General features: G+C 34.5%; 1 long non-coding RNA gene across 2 annotated transcripts in view; it reads right to left on the bottom strand.

The window, feature by feature from the left end:
* Positions 1 to 26,946, bottom strand: part of LOC135221523 (uncharacterized) — a 173,239-nt gene that overhangs the window by 123,530 nt on the left and 22,763 nt on the right. Inside the window, exons 2-3 of one of the 2 annotated variants that reach the window (XR_010316000.1) lie at positions 23,823 to 23,930; positions 15,346 to 15,983 (exon numbers count right to left, since the gene is read on the bottom strand). This is a non-coding gene — a long non-coding RNA (uncharacterized LOC135221523). The remainder of the gene's footprint in view (positions 1 to 15,345; positions 15,984 to 23,822; positions 23,931 to 26,946) is intronic. The other variant, XR_010316001.1, reaches the window with a different exon arrangement.

Raw genomic sequence — 26,946 nt, 5'->3', positions numbered from 1 at the left:
TTCGTGAACTGGCCAAATACAGAAGATATCATCCACGTATCTAAACCAAATAACTTTTTGGGGCAAAATTCTTGGTAAGAGTTTTGTCTCAAAAAATTCCATGTAAATATTGCTAAGGACAGGAGATAAGGGATTACCCATGGCCATGCCAAACTTTTGTACAAAAAATTCCCCATTGAAACAAAATTTACTATCTTTGAATTTAGTAAGCATAACATTCTAAAATTACCTTATGATGAAAGGTTTTTAGATATTCCTAGAATTTTAAAGCTTTTTAACATAAATGTTGTTTTCAGTAATATTAATGTCAAGAGTTTAGTAATCAAAAATTCTCCTAAAGATCTTCCAGGCTGCATATATGAAATTCCTTGCAAAAAGTGTGATAAAATCTATTACGGACAGACCGGTAAATCTCTTTCACAGCGTCTTAAGCAACATCAATATTCTGTGAGAACTGGGCAAATATCGAATGCATTATTTGTACATATGAGAGATTTAGACCATCCTATTAACTGGAGTCAAGCAAGAGCCTTAGTCCCATGTAATGACACAGTTAAAAGGAATATCATTGAATATTGTTTTATCAAGTCAAATAATAGAAATGTTCTAAATTTAAGTCTTGGTTTATTTAAACTTGATGCTTTCATACTGAAAAAAGTTGTAGATAAATATAAGCAACAAAATTAATATATTCAGTTTTTACATGTTTTGGACTGTAAAGATACTTTGTAATTTCGGTTAGGGTCAGAATCTGTTTAAGTTTGTGACCGTGTGATATCCGATAATCCTGGATTATCCCTTTTAATTTTTACCCTTTTGATAATTAACCATCTGGTATTCCTGATCTTGTTTGAACCTGAGGCTATCCTCTCCAATTGTACTTTAGTAGCTCCTTGACGATGTCTGAATAAAGACGAAAGCGCTTGGATTCCTGACTATCATTTCCCGTGGTATTCGCTTATGTATATGTATATACAAAACATATGTGTGCGTGTTTATGTGTATGTTTTCCCAAATGAAACAGTTATCAAACTTCCTTCAAAATATTAACTAACCGGTGCATAAACGTTGCACTGATATCACGAGTCTCCAACTATTTCACTTCTCAGTATTACAAAAATCGTAACGAACGTAGGTCACCTAAAACTTTTTCTTTACTCGATTTACTAATATAAACCAAACCTCTGAAAGGAAACCCACTTTTACAGAGATCGATAGAAATTTCCTGAGTGGCGGCAATGGTCAATATACAAATACCATCGTAACACTTGTATATACGTTCTACTTGCAGCTTTTGCTCTCGCTCTGAAATATTTATAAGGGAACCAGCAACTCGCCCCTCTTTTTTAAATGATATAGTCAAAAGTATTTTCCTAAATAGTACTGTTCGTAAAGTATTCGAAATTGAATATCATCTAAATAAATATATGATTATAGGTCTTGACAAAGAAAATAATGTGTAGAGTGACTCAATATTTGTACGACGTACTGAACTTTATCGATATTTGATGCTTTTTACAGTTAAAACAACTGCCAAGTTTTCTCAATAATCTCAGTATTTATTATTCTACTTCAACATCTATATAATGAGTAACATAAATTTTCTATCTTAAAAGTAATAAGAAAGTTAATCACAACTGATAACATTAGTTGACCACTACGAACTGAAAATTTACAATGCCCAAATGACTTGGTAGGTTGTTCGTACTGTAATAAAAATAGTGGAAGGTGTTTTCTACTTAAATCTACTACAAACCAGCTGCAAGTCATGCATACCATTACTGTAAAGGTACCAATCAATCAACATACGGTTGTCATTTAACAGTCACAGGTAAGACGCATTAGTTTCAATTATTTGTCCTAGTCTTCTCTATTGACTAGGTAATAATTTTAAACTGTCGAATTCGCTTTCAGAATTCGCAATGTAAAAAAATAACATTACACAATACTGGGAACCAAGGAAAATGAAACGTGACGTACACATAAATAGAAACGACTTCAAGATTCCCGGCACATATCAAAATATGAAATATTTTATGATTCTGGAACTTACCCTTATACGATTATGAAAATTATCAATATGTTGACTTGGAAAGTTCACTTGTAAATAAGGAAAATGTATCATGATTGTCTTTCTTTTTTTAAATCTTGTCTGGCAAAATAATTTCTACTCCAGGTTTTCATATCTTTAAGTGTATTAGATTTATCCTTCAAAGGATTTCACTGGTATCATAAATTTAATATATCCTTTTCATTTCTTGTTTATTAAATCATGTTACACTCAAGTACTAGTTGCTACAGTGAGGATGTGTCGATTTTTTTATACATAATAGTTTTACTTCTAAAATATAATTATCCCTATTGCCAAGGGATTTCTATATACCATGCATCTCCTTTTGAACAAGAAAACAGATGTACAATTCTTAGTCAACTCATTTTAATGTGTTATGTCATTTAATCCTTTACGCAAGGACTTTTTAAACTTATATAGCTCTTAAAAAATATGTGACAAGACAGAACGCAGCATGAGATACTGTGAAAAAAAAAACACCTCCCTGACCTTTGGGATTCAACGTTTTAATTGCGCTGATGCATCGTGTTCCCTTGAGGATTTATTCTTCCTCTCATAAAATCCAGAGTTATCTCCTGGTGCCTCTGAGCTGTCTGCGTCTGAAGTCGTTTCTCCAACAGATAAGTATTCTTTATTGATTAAAGTTTTATTTTTCGGTAATTTAATACTGTACAAAAAAGTATCATAATTTCAGTACCTAATTTTTTTTAATCGCATCTCGCGCAACATATTCCGGTGTATCTTATGTCCATCATCAGCAGCTTAAAACTGCCACATTATTATAAAAATATGAGGAAAGAAAACAACTTAGAAAACGTGGAGAAAAACTATTTTATGATAAACTCCTATACGCACAAAATACAGAATAACTCTGATATTCAGTCACGATATTTAGTGAACAAATTCTCACCATTACGTATTTCTGCTCAAAAAAACTCACATTTTGATTAATCCCCGTTATTACAGGGAGGCAGCGAAAGCACCGTTGGGTCAGAAAAAAATGAAAAATTGTAGAAATAAAAGTTGATGTTGACGTTTTATAACCGGAAACCTGTTATAGCATATTTTATTTGAAAACAGATGAATGGTTAGATGGCGATACAATTCCCTGATATTCAACACTCACTTGGCAAAAAGGACCATAAAAAGGCCTACCGGAATGTTTTTTTTTTTTTTTTACACTTTAAATAACTAAAAGTTGTTTTGCAGCCGGAGCAAAATTCAAGCCAGTGACAGTAATGCAATATGTGACGGTTCCCGCAAAGTCTTACACAACAATAATGCAGTGAGTGTTATTATGGTACACTGTCATTGGGGGTAATCGTTAAACAGAGCCTGTTATGGGTATATACCATATATTCAAAATTAATTTTTGAAAATTACTACTTATCATTATTTTGAGTAATTTTCATTTCTAAAAGCTATGTTATGGTCATGAATAATCGTTTAGAAGCACGTCGTATTAAAGAACTCAATAAAGGTATACGTAAAAGGATATGTACTGTATATAGATTTTTTTTACAAAGGTTACTGCAATAATGCAATTAAAGTCGCTGGTTCGTAGCATGATGCCTGACGTTAGGTAGTCATAATTTATATAATCCCATAATGACGACTTGTAGGAACATCTTTTCACGTGAAAAGCATTTTTATTGTGACTTCATAATCCATACGAAAAATCTTTTCCGTATGAGGCAGTAATGCAGCTGACCATTATTTTTAAGTCATAAAAAAGTAATTACTGAAACAGTAATTGCTGAGTTAGTGCTCTCTTCACTATGTTACTCAATTCTACATTTAATTCTAAATATGTTGCAAAGGTTACTGTATTGAAAAACTGATCACAAGAAAACTACATGGAGTCATTTTCTCATCGCCAAAGCCAACGGTATTTTGAGGGACACTTTTAATCAAACAAACAGCAGTCAGTTCAAGGCGAACAGACAGGAAACTTGGGTCGCTTCAAGGCAACAAGAAATAATTCTGAGTTTTATGAAATGAAGCGAAATCTTCGCAGGAACACCGGGCATCAATGCAATTAAAACGCGGATTCTCAAAGTTCAGTAAAGTGACTTTTCCGTATTTTCTCGACTGCACTTTTTAATTAATTTGTTTGAAAGGAAGATTTGTAAAACACTGCAAAGGTTATCGCGAGTCATTTTTCAAGGCATCCTTTGACATTAATATACATCTGAACTCATTTCCAGGAGACCACAAATCAAATTACCTAGGTGAATTATCGCTCTCAAGTTATAATAAGAATGATTCCTTTAGTCTATAGCACTGCATCATAATGGCATTATTAGGTCTTAGTTTATAAAAGGCGTAACTATCAAGAAACGTGTCTGTCTAAAACCTGGGTGGCTCTCTTTTCAATATATGTAGTACATGGAAAAGTGTCAAAAGAAAAAGCTCACATCATGCATTCCGTCACAAAGATTTTACATAATGTACACCTTCATGAATACTTTTTTCTACTTATATTAAAGTTTAACCACTTGCTCTCGATCTTATCTTAAATATACTACACTTAAAGTCTTGTTTTACTATTAATGGAGGATTCGGTCTAAAATGTCTATTTTGATACCTACTAATTTTTCCTTCTATTCTGAACTGTTTTTATAACTGTCATTACGATCAATTCAAATCACTTCCTAATACAAACTCTGGGGTCTCTAATTTAAGTATAAATGAATCCACAAAAACAAATGAATAAATAAATAAAGAAACTCTGAATTAACTTGACCTTCCAAAATTTCACCCAAAATCAAATGTAACACCAGAACACTGGTACAGATGAACCTAATTACATTAATGTAGCAAGCTCAAGTAAGAATTTATCTTCCTGTCATGCTATTCAGCACTATTTCTTGCAGTCCGCGAGAATACCATATCTGTTTCCTGCTTAAGGAGTAACTCCTTTTTCCTTTATTAGAGATTTTCTTGCACGAATATCACTGCTGTCCTGCCTTACACTGCTATTTCATTTTTTAAACATTATATACCATGTTTGGCTCAGTTTTTTTTTTTTTTTATTCCACGAGATATTTAGCGATCAAGTCTAATTTCTTTCGATTGAGCCCCTAAACACGAATTATAATCCAGAAATAATTCACCCAGTATATGTATGTGTGTATATATGTATGTATGTAGGTGTGTATACATGCATGTATATTATACATATATACGTATATATGTGTGTGTCTGCCTGTGTTTATGTGTAGTATCTAAAGGGCATTGTGGCTATTTTATGTATACACATATATATATATACATATGTGTGTGTATGTGTGTATATATATATATACATATATATATATATATATATATATATATATATATATATATATATATATATATATATATATATATATATATATAATGTATGCATATATACGTATGCATTCAGAACGGAATAGTTCTGGGTTGGGCAGCTCAGGCCTGAAGAATAGAAAGGAACTGAGAGTAGGAAGGAAGGAGAATTGTAAACCTGCATCTTCAAGAATGGGAAATTATACGAATCGTAGAGAAAGGAAGAAAAGATTACGAAAGTGGAAAGAAGAGTAAAAGATACAGTCACCGAGTATTACTGATTTTCAACGAACTCAAAAGAACACTGCCTGAAATATTAACAAGGGATAAAGAAGTGAGGTAGTTACGTTATGGAGGTTCAACAGAAGTTGTAAAAGACCGGTGATCAAATGAACTTATGATTCAATCCTTTCAAAGAGAGAGAAAAGATGGAACGACCAAAATTTGCGAGAGATATTTCTATACAGGACCGCAAAAGATCAAATGAAAGCTCTGATTAAATAATCACAATATTCAGGTATAAAATTATTTTTATTAGCATATTTAGGTTATGAAGTATGTGATCCCTCTAAGAGATTTTCAATTACATTTTCATCAAAAGCTTTCGAAAACACTAGACAGAAGAGGAAACGATGATCAGAGCACAGATGACAAAGAACAATTCGCGATTTGGTATGAACAGAAAGCTAAGCTAATGATGTTCATATTTCGTCTTACAAAGACTTCGCATGACCTTTTTTTTTAAGTTGATTTAAATGAAAGTCTCTGAACATGCATATTTGTCAAGATGCCTGACTGCAATATACTTTGGCCTTTACTCAATTAAAACATCATGTCCTTACTCCATTAAAACATCATACTTGAAGTGGGAACTGACTTATAATGGCCTTCACGAAGAATTTACAAGTTAATTTGCTATGAAACGTCTTAGCACTTCATTTGGTTGACATTGGGCGTGTTGTGAACCCACCTGCCTTCAGTATTATTGTGGTAATGTTTATGATTATTTTGTTTCATACAATCTTTTTATCCCACATATTTCTTTGCACTTATATAACATTCTGAGAGAAGGGTCTGCTACCCATCTCTTACGCTTACGGAAGAGAGAAAGTCGTTAATCAAAAAAAATTCTTAAAACTTGCTTCTTATTTACGCTTTTTCTTTTTACTGATGGAACTTGTAAATTATTTCAAAAACATGATTCCTAGTTGCTTGAAAACCTTCAGTACTTCGGTTGTAAATTATTATTTATATTTCATAACTGCATGGACAATATAAATACTTCATTATTAGTTTTTGCATTTTATCGTCTAATCACTTCGATCATTTAAAAATATTAGCATGGCAGGGAACGAAATTGCACACTGAATGAAGCTGAAAATCAAATTGCAGTGGAAATGTCTTTAATTAATCTTTGATTAAGTTCTTGTGAGCATCATCCCATCACCAGCTTAATCAATCTTTTATATGAATTATGCGCAAAATGTTAGAAAATTTCTGTCTACAAAACATGGGTACATTTATCTCCAGAAAAGTCCTCTCATTATTTTTTCATTTTGATTCTCGCTCTTGTAAGGAGAGTCTAAAGATGAGAGTGTGGAGTTGCTGGTATTGCCTGAGCAGCCTTGAAATATCCCATTTCCCCTCTTCTTCTTCTTCTTCTTCATTATTATCATCATCAATAACACCTACTAATATGAAGATGCCTGTTCTTTTCTATTCTGCCCCTTTTTCATAAAACTTCTGGACAGCTTAATGCGTTAATCAAATTAGGTTACTTTATATTGAAATTAATATGCGCTCTTTTTTTCTGCTATTACTGCAGAATGGAATACGTAGTTTTCGTATCATTAAGCTAATCAGCAACATTTGTAAACGATATTATTATTACATTTAATGTGAAACCAAAAATATTGTGTATGCCACTATTGCTCCTGCAGTGCTTTCCGTTTTTTGATACATATGAACGTTATTGATGGTAACTGCAATATATCGGAACAGACCCCTGGACAGACGAACAGGTTTTCAATAAAATCAATCAACACGGTGACCAATCACCAGAACCTGAGTGTCGATAGTGTCAGCTTTCAACAAGAAAGTCAACTTTTCCTTGAAAATATTCATTGTTAGAAGAATAAAGATGAAAGTTTTGGGGACGATACGATCACTCCGATTATTACTTCGTGGAAATGTTCTGTTGAAATGCAATTTTACACGTTAGCTTAGTTCTGATGATTAAATTGTCTGTAAATACCCTCATAAGGCAGGCCTCATAGCCAGACAGTGAGAACGTGGGTCAGTTTATTATTTAGTGAATGTATTATAAACTAAAATGCGAGAGATATTTCATAACAGCTTTAGAGACTCTTGTAATCATGAACGCTATTTTATATCTGTCTCATCCTCATTTCATTCAAAATCCAAATTCTATAGCCACGGCCTTCGACTTGTGAAATATGCCTGATTAGTTTCAACATTAATAGTTAAGCTTTCCTTTGTATTTTGTTAGATATAGAAGTTATCTCACTATCTACATTAAATTTGAATTTGATCTCATGGTATTTCACTTTGATTTACTCACCTTCCGTTTGAATCTTATGCGAGATGTCTCAGACAGCGTTTTAAAAGCATCAGAAACCATCTATATACTTTAAGTAACTGTTCCCAACCTGTTACATTTTCCAATGTTATCTAAATTGTCTCGAAGAAATAACAACAAACTGTAAAGGAGGTCTCAACTTCTTCATTCCATGTACAACTTCCTAAAGTAACCTTGCAGCAAAATTTTTTGCCAAACTGGGATAACATGTATAACAATAAATGATGTGATAGGAATTGATATAAGAAATGTCAGCAAAGTGAAGCAAACCGGAAATTGCTTATATTGCCCTGAAGCAGGATTCGCCTATTTTCTAACAACTGACACAACTTTGAAGAGTATGTTTGTAAATCAGAATATCTACATCTCCCTGTATTCAAATACTAGTGTTGCGTTGCAATTCGGAAGTTTATTCCTAGACAAACGTGCATAAAGTAAAAATGAATTGATGTACAATTGGTCAATTTCTGTAAAAGGAACATGAATTATATATATATATATATATATATATATATATATATATATATATATATATATATATATATATATAATAGATAACATATATGAGACCTTCATACAATAGACGAAAATCATACTTAGTAAGCCAGATTCAATCCGATATGTGATAGCAAAGGCTGTATTTCCATGCCCCTAATAACAGAGTGTCACGCATTGTATGTACCGTGATGTACATGAAGAACAAAGCCTCATATGCAGTCACTTGTACGAGTAACAACAGCAAAAACCTGATTTTATCCGCATAGCCCCTTCGTTAAGTCGGGGAACGATTAGGAAATGAGTGATGATATCTCATAATTGCGCCTTCTCATTAGTTACAATCAGTGTAGGAAGGGGGACAATGGGCTGTAATTAGCTGCATGGACGGAAAAGTAACTGGGTATCATTGTCTCTGCTTTATAATTGGCTCTACTTTATCGATTGATAAGTGGCAAGTACTGTGAGATAGACGGACAAAAAGACAGACAGCTCGCAATTCCTTACTGGTTATAATGATGGTGATAAATGTACGTACTTAGATATCTGCTTGTATAATTTCTGGGAAATTCCGTCGGTATGCCAAATCTCATAATTACCAATTCGGAATTCAGTCAGACACGACACTATGTCATGTAACAATTTATTCATGTGACCTAGATTTCCTGCGCACCAAGTAACAGTTGCTATTGATCCCACCCGAAGCATTAAATTAATTTCGCACGGAAGTTTTCATTTCAGTTGCGGGAACAGTATTTAAATCTAATTCTGAATTCCAAAAACAGAGCGATTAACGTTTAAAACCGAAATTGAAGAATAATTTGTTGGGAATATGGGAAAGTAGGCAATTTCCATTTATTAGATTATATTTCGGAAAATAATCCATAAACATTCCTACTAGACCATTTTGGTGTCGTTTGCACTTCTAGTAAAGGTCACAAGGAAACATTTGTATTGTCGTAGATGATATTAGAGAGTAATTTTGAACGGCTGAAAAACGTTAAAAATACAGAAAAACATTCTCACCCTCAGCGTCCTTTTCGGAGGAAATATAGGGGAACACGATGTAATTAAAAAAATAGATAAATGTCACTGTATCGAAATTAATAACAGAAAACTTAGGGTTTTTATGAATTATCCTTACAATTGGCTCCCCTTAAATGCTTCCCGTATACACATTATCTTTGTTGCAATATAGGATATATCCTATTGGGACACTGGAATGAAGACTTCCTTCCTTTTTTTTAACACTGATATGCCTCTCTAGACCTATAAATTACAAAACAACTGGATAGGATCCGCTCATCATTAGAGGATTTTCATATTTAATTAATGTTTTTATTTTAGCGCAAGATTTCCTGAAAGATATGGCTTTCGATCGTCGTAAACTTTTATAATTAGAATTTGAAAATGTGATTACAAAGGTCAGGCAAATTATTTAAAAATAGTCAGCCTATTTGTTTGTTTGTATGGTGTTTTTACGTTCCATGGAACCAGTGGTTAATCAGCAACGGGACCAAATGCTTTACGTGACTTCCGAACCACGTCGAGAGTGAACTTCTATCACCAGGAATACACATCTCTCACTCCTCAATGGAATGGCCGAGAATCGAACCCGCGACCACAGAGGTGAGTCAGCCTATTTGATCATGCGATAATATTTAGAAATAAATGGATAACTTTATAAAAGAAGGTAAAGAAATAAATCTAAGAAACTGACTTCTTAGGTAACCAACGGTAAGCTGAAAGTGGTTATTACTTTCTTCGACATGTTCCTCGTTGGACAAGTGGGTTTACGTGCTCGCCTACCGATTGGTAGTCCGAGTTCGATTCCCCGCTCTGCTACAAGGAATCAGAGGAATTTATTTCTGGTGAATAGAAATTCATTTATCGATATAATGTGGTTTGAATCCCACAATAAGCTGTAGGTCCCGTTGCTAAGGAACCAATTGGTTCCTAGCCACGTAAAAATATCTAATCCTTCGGGCCAGCCCTAGGAGAGCTGTTAATCAGCTCAGTGGTTTGGTTAAACTAAGATATACTTGACTTTAACTTTCTTCGACGCATATTTAGAAATGAGAGAGAGAGAGAGAGAGAGAGAGAGAACTGCAAGTGGTATTGCGTGGACAGGCTACGCTTGATTAACACGGGACTGCAACATGATTCTTTAATGCCTTTATTACTTGCTGATTTGCGTCTGGTGCACGATTGATTATTCGGCGACGTAATTAACTTTTAAAAGGCAAATTCGGAGTAAAGGCTAAATTTGAACTTTAGTTACCTCAAAAGCTAACGAGAAAAGAATTTTTTAAGAGTTCACAGCCAATCGTATATACAAAAAACCCTGTATTTCAGTGTTCATGCTTACAAAATTTAAATGTATCAAGCAATAATTCCGCAGAACTGAATTAGTGACTATGAAACACATTTTCTTCTCTTTGAGAGAGAGAGGAGAGAGAGAGAGAGAGAGAGAGAGAGAGAGAGAGAGAGAGAACCTTATTTTCCTGGAGAATATTAACAATGGGATTTTGTTATGTATTATACAGTAAAACACGCGAGTAGCACGGGAAAATAAAAGCATTGCTTGGTGGGATGATGAAAAGCGTCAGTGAGAAAATATGGAGATTTCTTCAAGAAAAATCTTGCAATGGGGTCAAGAAGGTCGTCAAGGACAAAGTAAGAAAGAACGTTTTGGAAGTAATGAGAATTTAGAGATGATTGTGATAAAAGTTTATAAATAATAGAGTTTTGATTGAGAATAGTTAAGTAACTTGCAGTAAGTAATACAAATATTGGAAAGTGTTTGAAACAGATGTTGAATGTTGTACATGAATGGGAATGAGACCTGAATTATGAAAATAGTACATATACTAGAAACGAGGAAGATGGAACCATGCATGTTGATATAGTTGGCGAAAGGATGGACATGGTTGATTGTATGGGTAATTAAGTGTAAATATTAAGGATTGACGGCAGGATGAACAAAGAAATGAGTCACAAAAGAACTAAGGAAGAAAGTGACTCTGTATATGTAAAGAAAAAAAAAATTGAAATGTTTATGGAAACCGAGATGAATATATGAAGGACAGCAGAGGTAACTTTCTTTCATGGAGGTGAAGAGTGGATTTTTTATGTTAATGAAAGCAAAAAGGTTGGATCTGATGTGATGGGTGTTTTACAAAGGTTATAATATGGAGTAAGACGGATAGGAGAGGCCTGAGACTCGAGCTATGTAGAGATCGTAATAATGTTAGCATATGGTAAAAGATGAAATCAAATATTATGTACTGGCTTAGTCACGATGGGAGGGTAGAAGATGGTATGCTGAAAAGAATTTAAACTGCAGTTATGTTGGGAGGTAAGGATAGACGACTATCTAGAAAATGCAGGATGGCTGCAATATGACAAGTACTGGAACGGGAGGTCGATATCAAGGGAGTCCACGTTAGATAGAAATGAATGGCAAGGTGTTTGGTGAGCTAACTGGATATTTTTCAAATACGATGTTATTAAAATGTCCGCTGAAGCCTCTGCGTGCGTTCAGTTCAATCCTTAATATTCAGAACTATCTCGGTATTTATTAAAAGATGGTGTGATGAGAATAACTGAGACTGTCAAGGGTATGATAGCTATAAATAACAGGTTTTGTAATTCCTCGAGAACAAAGAAGCGCGACCAAACGTAGTTGGTAGTTTCATTTCATGAATGACACGCTAATGACAGTGAAGACGGAAATTAAAGGAACGAGATATTCTGCTGGTAAAAATATTGTAATGCAAATTCCGTAATGAAAATTAATGACAGCGTCTGAATCACTCGTGGAACTGAAATCATAATTAAATCAGAAGTTACCCAGGTGCATGAGGATGAAGATACAAACATAAATTCAAATACACGACGCAATACTGCGTATTTTTATGAACTCCTCTGGATCGTGAAACGCAATAATCTATGTTAGTGGTCTTTCATAAATATATAAAAAAAAGTAATACACCATCCGCAATCAATTGCAGCAGGACAATCATATTAAACCCGCACCTGCTTCACGTAAATTCGGTACAGAAATAATGGTCTTTACCTCCAAAGACCACCTCGCTCAGCCATCAGGAATTATTTCTAAAGTGAAAAATGCCCTCTCCTCTGTCGGGGAATAACCTTTTGCCTTGTTATCGTAATAGTAAATGTATCGGTTAAGCACGTACGTCTGTCACCAGTTAGTGCAGTCGGGAAGTAGTACGCTGTATGTTAGGTAAAACTGGGTAAAACTGAAGTAGGTATTATTTAGGTGTTTAGGTTCTGACACCTTGGATATCTTGTGACTGAGTGTATATATTGCAACAATACATCCTGGTTCACTGCTCATTCGCATGGGCTAATGAATTTACTTGAAAGACTTGACTTGAGAAACATACAATACACATCTTTTTAAAAGCTTAATAAATCGTGATTGAAAATCACCAACTTGCAATCCCGATATCATCACGAGCGAAGCGAAGACTTACTGGAAACGGCCTCATTTCTGGCGGGCCAGCTCGTCCCGGCCCTAACCGTCATCAAATGCTAATATCTCCAAATGTCCTGAAGATAAAAGGTAAATTCTTTCGGCATTGAAGATAAAGAAAACTTTTTCGAAGATAAAATCCTACATCTTTAAATTTCATCTTATATAAGCTATATTTTTAAAACATCATAAATTCATAACTCAATGATGTTTTAATTATTGCATTCCTGGAGGCCCTGCACAGCCCGGCCCTAACGCTATTCAAATGCTAATATCTCCAAATGTCCTGAAGATAAAAGGAAAATTCTTTCGGCAGAAAAAAAAACTTTCGTCTTTAAATTTCATCCCGCAAAAGATTTATTTCTAAAATATCATAAATTTACATTTTAATGATCCTAACCCTTAGATGGTTCAACTTGAAGCTTCGCGAGTTATCACCTTTACGCGCCCTACTGGTATCGGAAGCTATGATCTTAAGGTGGGTACACACGTGAGAGCCGAACCTTGTATGTGTAACTGAGTTACGCATATACGGTTACAAGGTGTCAAAATGTTGAGGACGAACCGTAACCACGTTAAGCACGTAACTTCATTTCAATCCACTGCGATCATCAGTCTGTCTCTGTCCGGGTTGTTTACCGACGATGGCCACCATGCAAGTAGCAGCTGCCGCGTATATTTATATGCATTATTTAACGAAGATGAAGCGAAATAAAAGATGGTGGCAATCAAGGTTATATACTAGAAGGGTAGAATACAGTGGTCGGGAATTACTCGCTGACATGAGATTCCAAGAAGTTTCTGGCCACAGTAAAGTCTGTTCTTCGTAATAACTAATAAATTGAAGGACCTCTTCGTCACTTCAATCAGCCATGGTAGACATATAACGTACTGAGTGACCAAAACAAGGGACTCTACTATGGACGGCCTTGTTCATAGTTCGGTGTTAACAAGTTCAGCAACCTCTGTTGTTACGCGTGTAATACAGGTCCCGTCCACACATGGCATAATGTTCGGGGCCCAAAAACCGACAATTGTCGGGACGGAGGGCGAACGGAGCCTCGAACCTCGCGGGTTCGGGGTTCGGGTTCGAGGAACCGGCCACACTTTCGTTTTTGTTACAAGAATCGGTTACAATACAAGGTTCGGTTCGCACGTGTGTACCCACCTTTACATATTTTTTTTTTTTTTTTTTTATTGAAGCTACTTCGATGCGAATTATAGCAACGAGACTGTTGTTGAAATTTTCAGTTTATACGGTTTTGAGGTATTTACGAGTATGCAGTAAAATGTGTTCATTATGTATATATAGTGAAAAAATCCTCAAGACATTGTTTGTATTGCTAACTTAAGGCGCTTTACAATATTGTATAAAAACGCTAAAAGAAAAAAAAAATCCCCTAAAGCCCTGGCCTGAATTTTTTTCTTGTTATAAACTTTCAAAAATTTCCAAAAAATTTGTCACAACGTTAATATACAACAATAAACACTGATAAACATGCCACTGTATAAGTTAACAATAATTGTAATAAACCAGTGAATAATGATTGATGATGAAGGTAAAGGTGATGAATAATGAGAGAAATAATGGTGGTAAATGAAATAACATTGCCAAAAATGAGGATTATTGCGAACAGTTAATAGAGATTATCAAACATGGAGTATGTAAAATATTGATCCTAACAAGCCTGTGAATATTGATTAATGATGAAGATAATGATTGGCAACGCAAAGCAATTACTAATAATTAATATTATTACACAAAGTTAATAAACATTACAAATGTGAATAATAATTACTGACGAAAGAAAGAGTGGTTAATGTAACAACATTTCCAAAAATGAATATTACAAACATTAACAGACACGGGGTACGTTATATTAATGATAATCTTTAAAAATCTATGAATAATGATTAATGATGTGGTTAATGGTAGGTAATACAAAACATTTTCCAACAATTAATATTATCACACAAAGTTAATAAATATTAAAAATGTCAGCAATAATATTAACAATCGTGTGGATGACAGTTAATAACGACAGTATTAGTGGATGACGCAAAATAAAAAAAAATAATATTGTCCCACACATTTGATAATTAATAATAAAAGTGGAGTATGCTCAAAATGAATCTAACAAAACTGTAAATTACGATTACCAAAATAATGATGATTAATGCAAAAAAAAAAATTAAGTTACGCAAAGCTATAAAACATCAATAAACATGAAGTTTGTAATAAAAATCCTATCAAACTTATGAATAATAGTTAAAGAAAAAAATATTAGTGACTAAAGCATATAAACAATCATTATTAGTTGAGAAATAAAAATAAAAGATGGTAATGAAAAAAAAAATTGTACTCACCCAAATTTGAGAATTTCTTGTCTTGTTTATTATTCTAGTACAGTTGTCAGTTGGATTAATCCATACCCAGGCAGAGGCGCCATCAACTAGAAGTTGGAGGGAGGGTGGCAATGTTGAAAAGACTAAGCAACAATTTGCGTTTGTAGTAGGCTGACAGGAAGACGAGCGCGTGGGATGCATACTGTAATTCCATGACGATACAGACCTTGTCGTCGTCATCACAGAATTTGGGAGTCTTCGTGCCAAAAGCAATAGATACTTTTTCCTCCCTGTGCCTTTTGCTTTTGCTCAAGGTGAGGGATATCTGTTTCAGCCCGTCTCCCATCAACAAGAGCTTAAGTGAGCAGCTTCACTGCTGACTGAAAGTCTTATATTTTAAATTCAAATTGGTGATGTCAAGCTGGATGACATTTATCCAATCAAGGTACTTTTCGTACAGTGCCTGATGCTAAGGTAAGACTCCAAACACTGCCGACTGTCTTAACGTGCGAGATTCCTGGAATTAACTGGCACACGTTTTGTGTGTTTATGGACAACCTGTTATTTTCTTGGTTTCGAGTTCCTGACCCTCAGGTCCTTTATTATTGTTCCTCCCTCAGACAACTCTTCCATAGCTGCTTCGGTCCCCACAGCAGTTACTGCAAGAATAGAGGAATGCATTGAGGGGATGGATCATTACATTCTATATCAATATCACTCTTATATGGATGAGCCTACTTATCACATGTTGCCAGTAATTATAGTCGTAATTATAATGACATCTACTTCTCTCACACTGCTGACCTTCCCTTTACTTTTTCCCTTTCTTTCTTTTCTTTAATATCACTGATTTCCTATTCAATCTTACCTATTATGACACTACCTTGTAATAACACTACTGTCACCAGGATTTACTATCAGAAGAGGCCGAAAATCACCACAATCACCATGCGGACAAAAAACATTATGCAGAATTGGCTTATTTTTACCACTGAAACTCCAGTACCATTTTCCTCATGTCGTTTTTTTCCACACATTCAAGGACGGCTAGGTTATATCAAACACTTCCGTAGACTATACCTTGTCAAAACTCTGTATACCCCTAACATGACCAGTCGACGATTAATAATGCCGACGATAATAGCGGTAAAGCTGCTTGTTAAGAGAGCAATCGCGTGTGCTTAATGACTATTGAATATCCCAAGCGCTGATTGGCTCTCACGCCACAATAACAAAAGAGCTGATTAGTTGGAACGCTACTGGCCGTTGAACATTAGTCTCAGCGGCCATCAAAAAATATGATATGAACATTGGCTGGACCGCCGCATGGTTTATATTATTATTTGCAGTGAGAGAAATGCTTCATAATGAGTCTACATGAACAGTGCGAGCAGTTGCTGGCGTTAGGCAAAAAACGTTCTGCATTAAAACTTACTTTTTACTTATTCTTGACTGTTTAAGGAGCGGATGCCTGTTCTAACACGAACTGGAAGTGGCTCATAACGTAATAATGGATTCAGATACTGTATGTGAGTGTGTATATATTATATATATATATATATATATATATATATATATATATATATATATATATATATATACATATATACATCATTCGAGCTACAAATGTCCTTTAATATCTCATTCGAATTAGATATTAAAGGACATTTGTAGCTCGAATGATTTATATGAATCACGGTGATGTGATAATTTTATTCATATTATTATATATAATATATGTATAAATATATATATAATATTATATTATATTATACACATGCAAATGTGTATATATGCATAGTATCTACATACACACACAATTATATATATATATATATATATACATCTTACAGGTATGAATTGATGTGTTAGTGAATTACATGTCGTGTCAGCTGCTCTTGCTTGGAGACAGAGTGAGCTGTAGAGGTAGCCTTCTTGAATGAAGGAATCTGATGTGTATGCATTTTTAAGCTGGTGGCTATCCGTACTGTTGCCAGGGGCGGTTTTGAGGCGTGGTGGGAATGTACATTTGTTTGTACGGATGTCACAGGTCTGACCAATCGAGGCACTTTAGGGAAAGACACATTCCTTTGTGACAGGAAGAAAGACGGTTGAGCGAACGCCAAATGTCGGGAGAAAACCCCTATCTCAAAGGTATGGCACATATTTTAAATGACTTAGAAACAGTTGCCTTTGAAAAGAGAGAAGTGTGAAGTGTATCTCTTTACTTAATATTGCTTTTGAAAAGAGAGAAGTGTGAAGTGTATCTCTTTACTTAATATTGTGTTATATATCTTTATTACAGATGGGCTCTATTCCATGATATTAGAGACGGGATTCTCTAACTTGACTAATACAATGTAACAATTGACATTTTGAGTTTGGGAGTGAATACTTAGCCAGGAGGGTGGAATGATAACTTAATAGTTTTCTTTGTGGGGCAGACTTGGGTTTTATCACTACGACTTATTAATCATTCTGTTCCATTTTATGTTCATCTGCTTTGGGTAATAAATAGTATATTTTTGTATGTATGTGAGCTTAATAGCCTAGTGACATGCTTGCAGATAGAGGGCGCCTGCTGCCACAGGTAAGAATTGTTAATTTGTGTAGTTTTGTTAAAAGGGGGGGGGGGTTGTTAAGTAGTATATATATATATATATATATATATATATATATATATATATATATATATATATATATATATATATATAGGGTGCTTCAGCATTCAATTATAAAGTGTCCAGAAGGAGTTCATGACTCCAGATTTAAAAGGCCAAGTTTATTACATATAATACGTTTCGCACAACTGTGTGCATCATCAGTCTGTGAATAAAATACAAAGACATGTTATAAACAATCATATAAAGTTAAAAGGAATTCACAATTTTTAAAAATAAAGTCTAAAAAGATTAAAAAGAGCAGTAAATAAAAAGAGAGACTACTAAAAACACCAACCGTCCATGATCAGAGGTGAAGATGGAATGAGTTACAGTTGGCAGAGAGAAGCGACGACAACTATGCCAGGTACAGAGGTGACGAGGACAAATTACCGTTTAATGAGGGCACCAGTCTTTTAATATATAACGACTCCAGCGTTGTTAGTTGGTCAGGACGTTTAACATAATCAATTATTGTAAAATGTTCTTTTTGAATTTCAGTCTTGCATAATATTGAGTGGTTTCTGATATTGGAAAATTCTGGTTGTTTTATCCTTTGACCTGTACGGAAGCTAAAGCCCAAATGGCTACAATATCTGACCCTCAGCAACCTCCGAGTCGATCCAACAAAAGAGCCCGGACATCCAGGGCATGTGAATTTATAAATAACGTTGGATCTCATGAATGGCTGAAGGCGATCTTTACAGTTAAAAAACGATCGAATAGTGCAAGGATTACTCGACACAAGCCTGACTTTAAGACAGGGAATTTCCTGTTCAATTATACGAGTGAGGTTTAAGATAAATTTTGAATCTGAAAAATACGGAACAGTAGCATAAAATATTTTCTTCGGTACATCAAAAGTAGTAGATGATGTGTGAAGGAAATGTTGACACTCATCTAAAGCAATGAAGCATGGATGTTGAACAAGATTAATGAAAGATTAATGAAAGACGGTAGATGTAGAGAAATGTAGGAGTGGTAAAGGTTGACACAGCTGAAAGAGGTGGGTGAAGATAGGTTGATGGAAAGGTTATATAGCTAGAAGGACGAAGATCAAAACCTAGAAATGGATAGACAGATGTCGTGAAACAAGTGGGGGAACTCAACATAGCAGATGAAAAAGATACATGCAATATAAAAGCTACTGGCGCAGTTTGTGTAGGGGGCTTACGTGAATCTCCTATGTACGAGACTGAATAAATGTTGTGGAAAGTTTTTGCATAGGAGGTTCATTCCAGAATCAACGGTTTATTTTTGAATGTTGAGGAACATATATATATATATATATATATATTATATATATATATATATATATATATATATATATATATATATATATATATATATATATATATAGATAGATATATATATATATAATATATATATATATTATATATATATATATATATATATATGTATATATATATATATATATATATATATATATATATATATATATATACTATATACATATATAAAAGTGAATAAATATATATAATAGATATATATATATATATATAGATATAAGATATAGATATAGATATATATATATATATATATATATATATATATATAATATATATATATATATATTATATATATATAATTTAATATAATATTATATATATATAATCTATATGTGTATATATATATATAATATATATATAATATATATATAATATATATTATATATATATATATATATATATATTACACACGTATACATACATGCGTGAGTGGATTGAAATAACAAATCAATATCTAATTCACATTACCTTGGGAATACATGCAAAAACATTTCAATACATACCCTAGGTTAAATGCAATAGGTACTAATGGCCTTTATTTTTTGAATGTGTAAAAATGTGTAAAATTAGCTACACATTATTATAATATATGTATATATATATGTTTATGTAATTATACATGTGCACTCGTGCTACAGATCCGATCTCTGTATTTATAGTATCAATAATTAACAGTGTATATAAGATGTTTACAATATAAATCAGAAGTCATTAGACGCATAAATATACTTTTTTGACAGCCAGTTGTTAGAGAACTCGTCACTGACGTCGCTCGTGGACCGAATCCGCCAGGCGACGAACCACGTATCAGTTATAATTCCCTTTCGGTATTATTTAAAGGTATTACAAATTAGAAGCTAAACGACACTTGTAGCTTAATGTTTGTGAATGTAAAAGCTATCACAGTGATGTGATCATTATATATATATATATATATATATATATATATATATATATATATATATATATATATATATATATATATATATATATATATATAATATTTATATATATAAGTGAATAATTGTATACACACTACAAAGCCTAAGATGCTAAAGAAATAAATTGGATATACTTATGAATTAAATTACCGAGCGACGACTAACACAAAACTGAGCAACTGATTTCTGTGACGAAAACAGAGTATATGTTTAATACCCGCAGTCTTTGAAGTGCCAGGTAGGAAAACTGGCACACACACACGTGCCCAGATACACAAATGGATATGTCTCATGGTGCAACTCAAGATACAGCTTCTTTGAAAGCGATCCCAGAGTTCCTCTTGTTGTTACAGTACTCAATCTTTGATTCAAACTACGAGCTTTTACATATCTCACATGCCATCAACGCCCCATATTTTAATATATGATAATGTTCTTTGAATAATGTAATAAAATGGCGACAGTGTACTAAGGAGATCTGATAAATTAACGAGCAATTTATGCGACATCACCCAGGCAAAGCTACTAACAAAGTTACGTTGCACACATGTTTATCCGGTCTATTTCGGCCTCATGATTAATTTACCTAACGTGCTTTAAACCTTCATGTTTCATGTAACTTTATAACTCTTCCCAATCCTTTTTCTCGACCATAATTTCCTTTAAAATTATGTTCATTTGTTGCCCAGAGCAAACATATATTTCAAGAGCATTTTAGGTAAAGACAATTAATTTGACTTCTTGATATTTCAAGTTTCTTTTTTTATTGTAGTCTCTCTCTAGTCGAGAATAGAAATTTTATTTCTACTATTGTAATGCATTATTGATTGGACAACCTATAATTAACTTCTAAACAAGATTGCCTGCATATCATGTTATTTAAATAAGGCAGGTCTGAACCTGTGTCGGTAGTGTCAGTGTTGTGACAAGGTCAGGTGGGTGCTGGTGTGTTCCTGCTTTAGCTGCTGGAGGCCCTGGTGTTGCTACTGGCTTGTTGGGTGGCATTAGGAAGCTGTGCCAGTGATGCGATTTCTGGTGCCAGGGTTAGAACTAAGTTTTTATTTTACTTATTTTTTTTTTGTTTACGGTGGTTACAGATTTCCCACTCCAGCTGCGTTCATTGCGGGTTTCCATTTTAAATGTATAATACTTCAAGGTTAGTTTGAATAAGCCAGCCGTATACCAGCACGGGCTCTTGCCTTAAGTTGACACGAGAGTACGGTAAAGTGTGAACGAGAGTTGAAGGGAGGCAGTGGAACTACTGATTTTCACTGAAGTGAGTCAGAAACACGGAAAGGCGATCTGTCTTACCAAGCGTGTGATCTCAAGCATTTATATGGAAACACCCGGGTACCACTCAGTACTGTACTGTAATGACGAAACACCAACGCAGCACACAGCTTTTTTTCCACTCTCGTTTAATTATTATAAGAATATGTAATTTTACTGCATGTAAATTAATCATTACCGTACAATGTATTTCGAAAAATTATTGTTCTGAGGAGTAATATAATTGAAATAAAGCATTTTGCATTCTTAATCTGTATGTACATAAAAAACTAGAAAGTCAAATACAGTCAATTATATATATATTATATATATATATATATATATATATATATATATATATATATATATATATATGTGTGTGTGTGTGTATATATATATATATATATATATATATATATATATATATATATATATATATACACATATATATATATATATATATATATATATATATATATATATATATATATATATATATATATATATTACCCTCATGCATCACTTATAAGTTTAAAACAAAACAAGATTTGTTAACATAAACAAACGTTTCCTGGCCTACTACAGTCAGGCGTTTTAAATCGTATTTCCGGGAGAATTACTTGGCTAAAGTTTTGAAAAAAGCGTTTAACAAAATATGATTTTTGTCTCATGCTCAGAGTTTGTAAACAAATTAATTTCAGAAAAGGCTAGTGGTCATTTGTTTCTATTCTGTCTCTGAAACGAGAGAGAAATGTAAATACGAACCACCACACAAAAACAACAAGTTAATTTCGACTTGTTTGGAATAAACTTTCTTACAAAATATCTGCAGAATCAATTGGCATGAACTTAGCGTATGATTGGCCAAGATTCTTTTCCTTGTTGTTGTTTGTTTGTATGGTGTTTTTATGTTGCATGGAACCAGTGGTTATTCAGCAACGGGACCAATAGCTTTACGTGGCTTCCGAACCACGTCGAGAGTGAACTTCTATCACCAGAAATACACATCTCTCACTCCTCAATGGAATAGCCGAGAATCGAACCCGCGACCACCAAGGTGAGAAGCAAACACCAAACCAACCACGCCACTGAGGCGCTTTCTTTTCCTTGTTGTTACCATTCTAATTGGAAAAATTTTCCTTTTTAAGATGATTCAAAAACGTTAACCGTAAATTATTTTCTAATTTCGAAATCAAGTTACACTTAGAATAAGGTATACTCGAAATTACGTAATACTTAGAACAAGGTTTAAATATATAGCATCTTACGAAACGAGTGGTCTGAGGGCGTAGGCCCAAGTGTAGCCAAAGATAACAAAATTCTGTGGGGCATGTCATTGAAAGAAAACGAATTAAACCAAGACTTGTTACGCATTTTAAAAACTACGCCTGTTTTTACTTTGTATCAAAATTCTTTTCTATGGCTTGTATAGGTCGGCCTCAAATGATCTCACCAAGTGTGACGTTTCGGAATTTCTTTGAGAAACCACGTTTGATAACAAGAATTTTGTTAAAAAGCTCTAATGCTGCCTTTACATGTCTAAAGCTCATAGGCCAGGCCTACTTACTACTGAGCATTTTTACTACGAGCAAGAACTTTCATTCTTTAATCATGTGGTACACACAAGAGTAATAATGTTCTGATTTGAAAACAGAAATCACCACTGCCCTTACGTGACATAGTAATATGCTGAAAATATAAGACAAGTAAACATACAAAAGTGTATCTACTATTAACAAGACATTTCACCGAACTGCACATAATTATGGCTACATAATTCACTATGCTTTGCTTACCTGTGGAATGTTATTTAATTTTCGCTAAAAAGAATACTTGTACCTATATCAGCAATTATAAAGTGCACAACGTACCATTATAAAAATAATGAATGAGGAAAAACAATAGCAGGGCACACTAAGCGCCAATTCAATATCCTCTGTTCCAAGGTGTTTGAAGATCGCCACAAGGTTTGGCGGATGCTGACGTATAGCACAGATAATTCCTCCAGTTATTCACCCTCTATGCATATTATGTCTAACCAACAGAGACGATGGGGTTTTTCATTAGCGGTAGAGAATGATAATCCAACTGCCAAGAAATTTGGTGCCAGTTTTCTTGTGCAACGTCTCTTTGTGTCATAACCAAAAACAGCACGTTACTTGAAGGTGGTAAAACAGAGACGGCGGGCGCCGTATTAGTGTAATATTTTCGTTGTTTTGGAAGCATCCCTCACCCAGATACTTTACATACTCTATATCCCCTAAGTATCTGAGACTGTCGAGGGACCAGAGTCGTCTGAAACCTTGGTTTTGCATTACCTTGATAGGTTCTTGAAACTCTTGGAGAACTGGCATGGTTTCTCAGTGTTTCTCATTAAACGGAACCTCCCCTTGTTTGTAAAAGTTCAAGTACATCATGAAACTTTCCTGAAACAAAAAGGAAATGTGTTTTCCTGAAACCTAAAGGAAATGTGCTTTCCTGAAACAAGGTCACTAAAATAAAATCAATGTTCATCATTAATCAGTAACAAGAATAGCTTAAATGTATTTAAAAAAAATTAAAGGAATGATACTGTATGTATCAATACTGTACATGAAATAACAAAATAGAAATTATATAGATATTGTTGTTATGTACATTTGATAATTTCTTTTGGCATGTAATATAGTGAGATACTTTAATTATCAAAATAATAATTGCTGCATAAGTAATTAAACTCAATTATTACATTGGGTCCGATATCAACAGTTATCAAAACATAAAAGTTGCATCACTAAAAGGTAACATTGGAACAAATATAAATACATGATAAATTGCAAATGTATATAAATAAAACTAGGTATCACACAAGTGGACCAGGTGGACTACTAAAACCTCTGCTTGCAATAGCCTACAAGGGATTATTCTTCCCTGTAATAGTACTACAACTAACATCATTACACTTCTTAAATTAAACGTCTGGTAGGCTTAACTGGTCTACCAGACTGACGATGTAATACTACTTTTGACAGGTGTATCACCATCACATGTGGGGTACATATTTTTGTATTAATGTCACTGGGTTTCTCATTATATGCTGTTACTTCACGACAACTTTGCCATTGCTAAGTATCATTTACTGTATTTGGGATCATATACAAGAGTCTGTCTGCATTGGTACATCATTTGAAGTCTCATTCATATCATCTTCAAAGGTAACAAGTTTGGGATGAATCAGTATTCTACTCCTTCTAAGATTCCTTCTAGTTGTTGAACACTGGAAGGTATATGAACGAGGTTCAGGTTCAATGCCTATGATTGTTCCTGGTAACCAGAATTTACATCCAACATCTTTGTAGACCACTGGTTGGCTCAGGTGTAATTTTTACCACAAATCTTTGTTATGAGAATTATATTGACACTGGGTTTTATCCTCCTTATCATTCAATCATTCATTGTTTTATGACGACTTTTATCAAGGAATCCACAATCCACTGGTTATATGAGGAGGTTGCCTCGGATTTTACTTCCAAAAAATAATTCTGCAGGTGACAGGCTGTGTGGACCCGGAGGGGTTGTCTGAAAGCTCAACAAGGCCATATCAGTATCCTTTGGAGATTTCCTTAGCAGAGACTTGACTGTGCGAATAGGTCTTCTGATGAATCCATGGGATAGTGGATGATGAGGTGCTCCTTAAAATTGTGGACCATTATCAGTAATATGACATTTTTATAATAAAATAAAGTTTTAATTATGCTTACCCAGTAATTATATAGCTGCATGTGAAACTCTGAGCTATATAACTACTGGTTAAGTCCCATAATTAAAAATCATATTTGGAATGTCAAATATTGGTAAATTTTGCAACCTAGTCACTGGAAGAGTTATTTTCTAGAGCCTCAATCAAAGGAAACTTTGAATAGTATTCAGCAATAATCAAACACAATTCCCCGTCTAAGGAAAAAACATCAGTTCCAATTTATGCCAAGGACATTTGGAACATAAGGTATAATAGGATCAAGGGATTCCCTTTGCTACAATGTTTGATATTTCTGACACAACACACAATTTGCGACAAGCGTTTCAATATCTTTATTTATACTTGGCTATAACACACTGTACTTGGTGCACTGCTGACATCGCCCAACACCTTGGTGTCCTTTATGAATACTCTTGAGGTATTCCTCTTGAAGAATCTTAGGATTTTTCTTGGATGTCATCTCTAAAGGACAAAGTCAGGCTGAATAACAAAATGCTTTCCATATACATATGAAAGCATTCTGCAAACACGTATGCTAATAGCTCTCGCTCAATGTTAGCATACCTCTTCTCTGTATCTGTGAGGCTCTAAGAAGCATATGTAATAGGTTTGTTGTCTTGTAGTGTAAAGACAATGCTTTTTCCCTATTTATATTGTATGTCATCACCAAGTCGCGTCATTCCTTAAAGCATTCTATAGAGCATTCTTCAGCCTATCTGCCACTGTATAATTCATGTATGTACACAAACTGTATCTGCAGTTATTTATGTATCTGTACTCAGGAGAAAACACAAATCTACTGGCTCAGAGACATTTTTGCTCTCAGTGCGAATCGGAACTACTTACCTGTCCGCACTTGTCTATGTCAACTCCCAGTTCGTCTGTAATAAAGCATCAGTACCCAGCTAACTGTCTCTCTCCTTTGTCCTCACAACTGGTGACCCCAGGAGTGGTTTGCGCTCAGTCATTAATTGACCCACACAGTGACTAGTCTTGAATCAGACGAACCCAACTCCAATAATGAGCTAAAAAAAGCACCTCTGCATGTTTTGGTGTTTATCAACTCTTGTTGATTATACCCAACACAATTAGTGGACTAAATACGGCGCCCTCAAGCGTTTTGGTGCGTGAGACAAATCACGAGGACAGGTGCTGGGTGCTGGTCAGCTAAAACAGAATCAAGCAACAGGTCAGACACATCCATATCATTGTTGTGGCCTCCTTTCCCTCAACTGGGGGACGCCAGATACCTTCTCGACCTGCCAACGCCGCTGCCACACCTGTGGTCTTGCTTCACCTATGCCGCCGCCGCACCTGGGGGTCCCCTCGGCCCATCCAATGCCACTACTGCAACACAATGCAGCTCCCTCCACAGTCTGGGTCGCCCACAGTCGACAGTAGAGCCCCCCAGGCAACAGCCACAGGAGGCATCCTGCCAGCCAGCAATGACAAAAGGCTCAACATTCAATGATGCCCCACAACAAGTGTCACAAGGACATGGGGTCGCCTCCTGCCTCCAAGATATTTGAGAGGGGGGGGGGAGTATTTGTAAGGACAACGCTTTTTCCCTATCTATATTGTATGTCATTGTCAAGCCACGTCATTCCTTTAACCATTCTATAGAGCTTTCTTTGGCCTATCCGCCAATGTATTATTCATGTATGTACACAAACCCTATCTGCAGTTATTATTTATATGTACTC

The sequence above is a fragment of the Macrobrachium nipponense genome, chromosome 2, assembly GCF_015104395.2.
Source record: "Macrobrachium nipponense isolate FS-2020 chromosome 2, ASM1510439v2, whole genome shotgun sequence".
In the NCBI taxonomy this organism is placed as follows: Eukaryota; Metazoa; Arthropoda; class Malacostraca; order Decapoda; family Palaemonidae; genus Macrobrachium; species Macrobrachium nipponense.
This window is presented reverse-complemented; position numbering and strand designations above follow the sequence as displayed.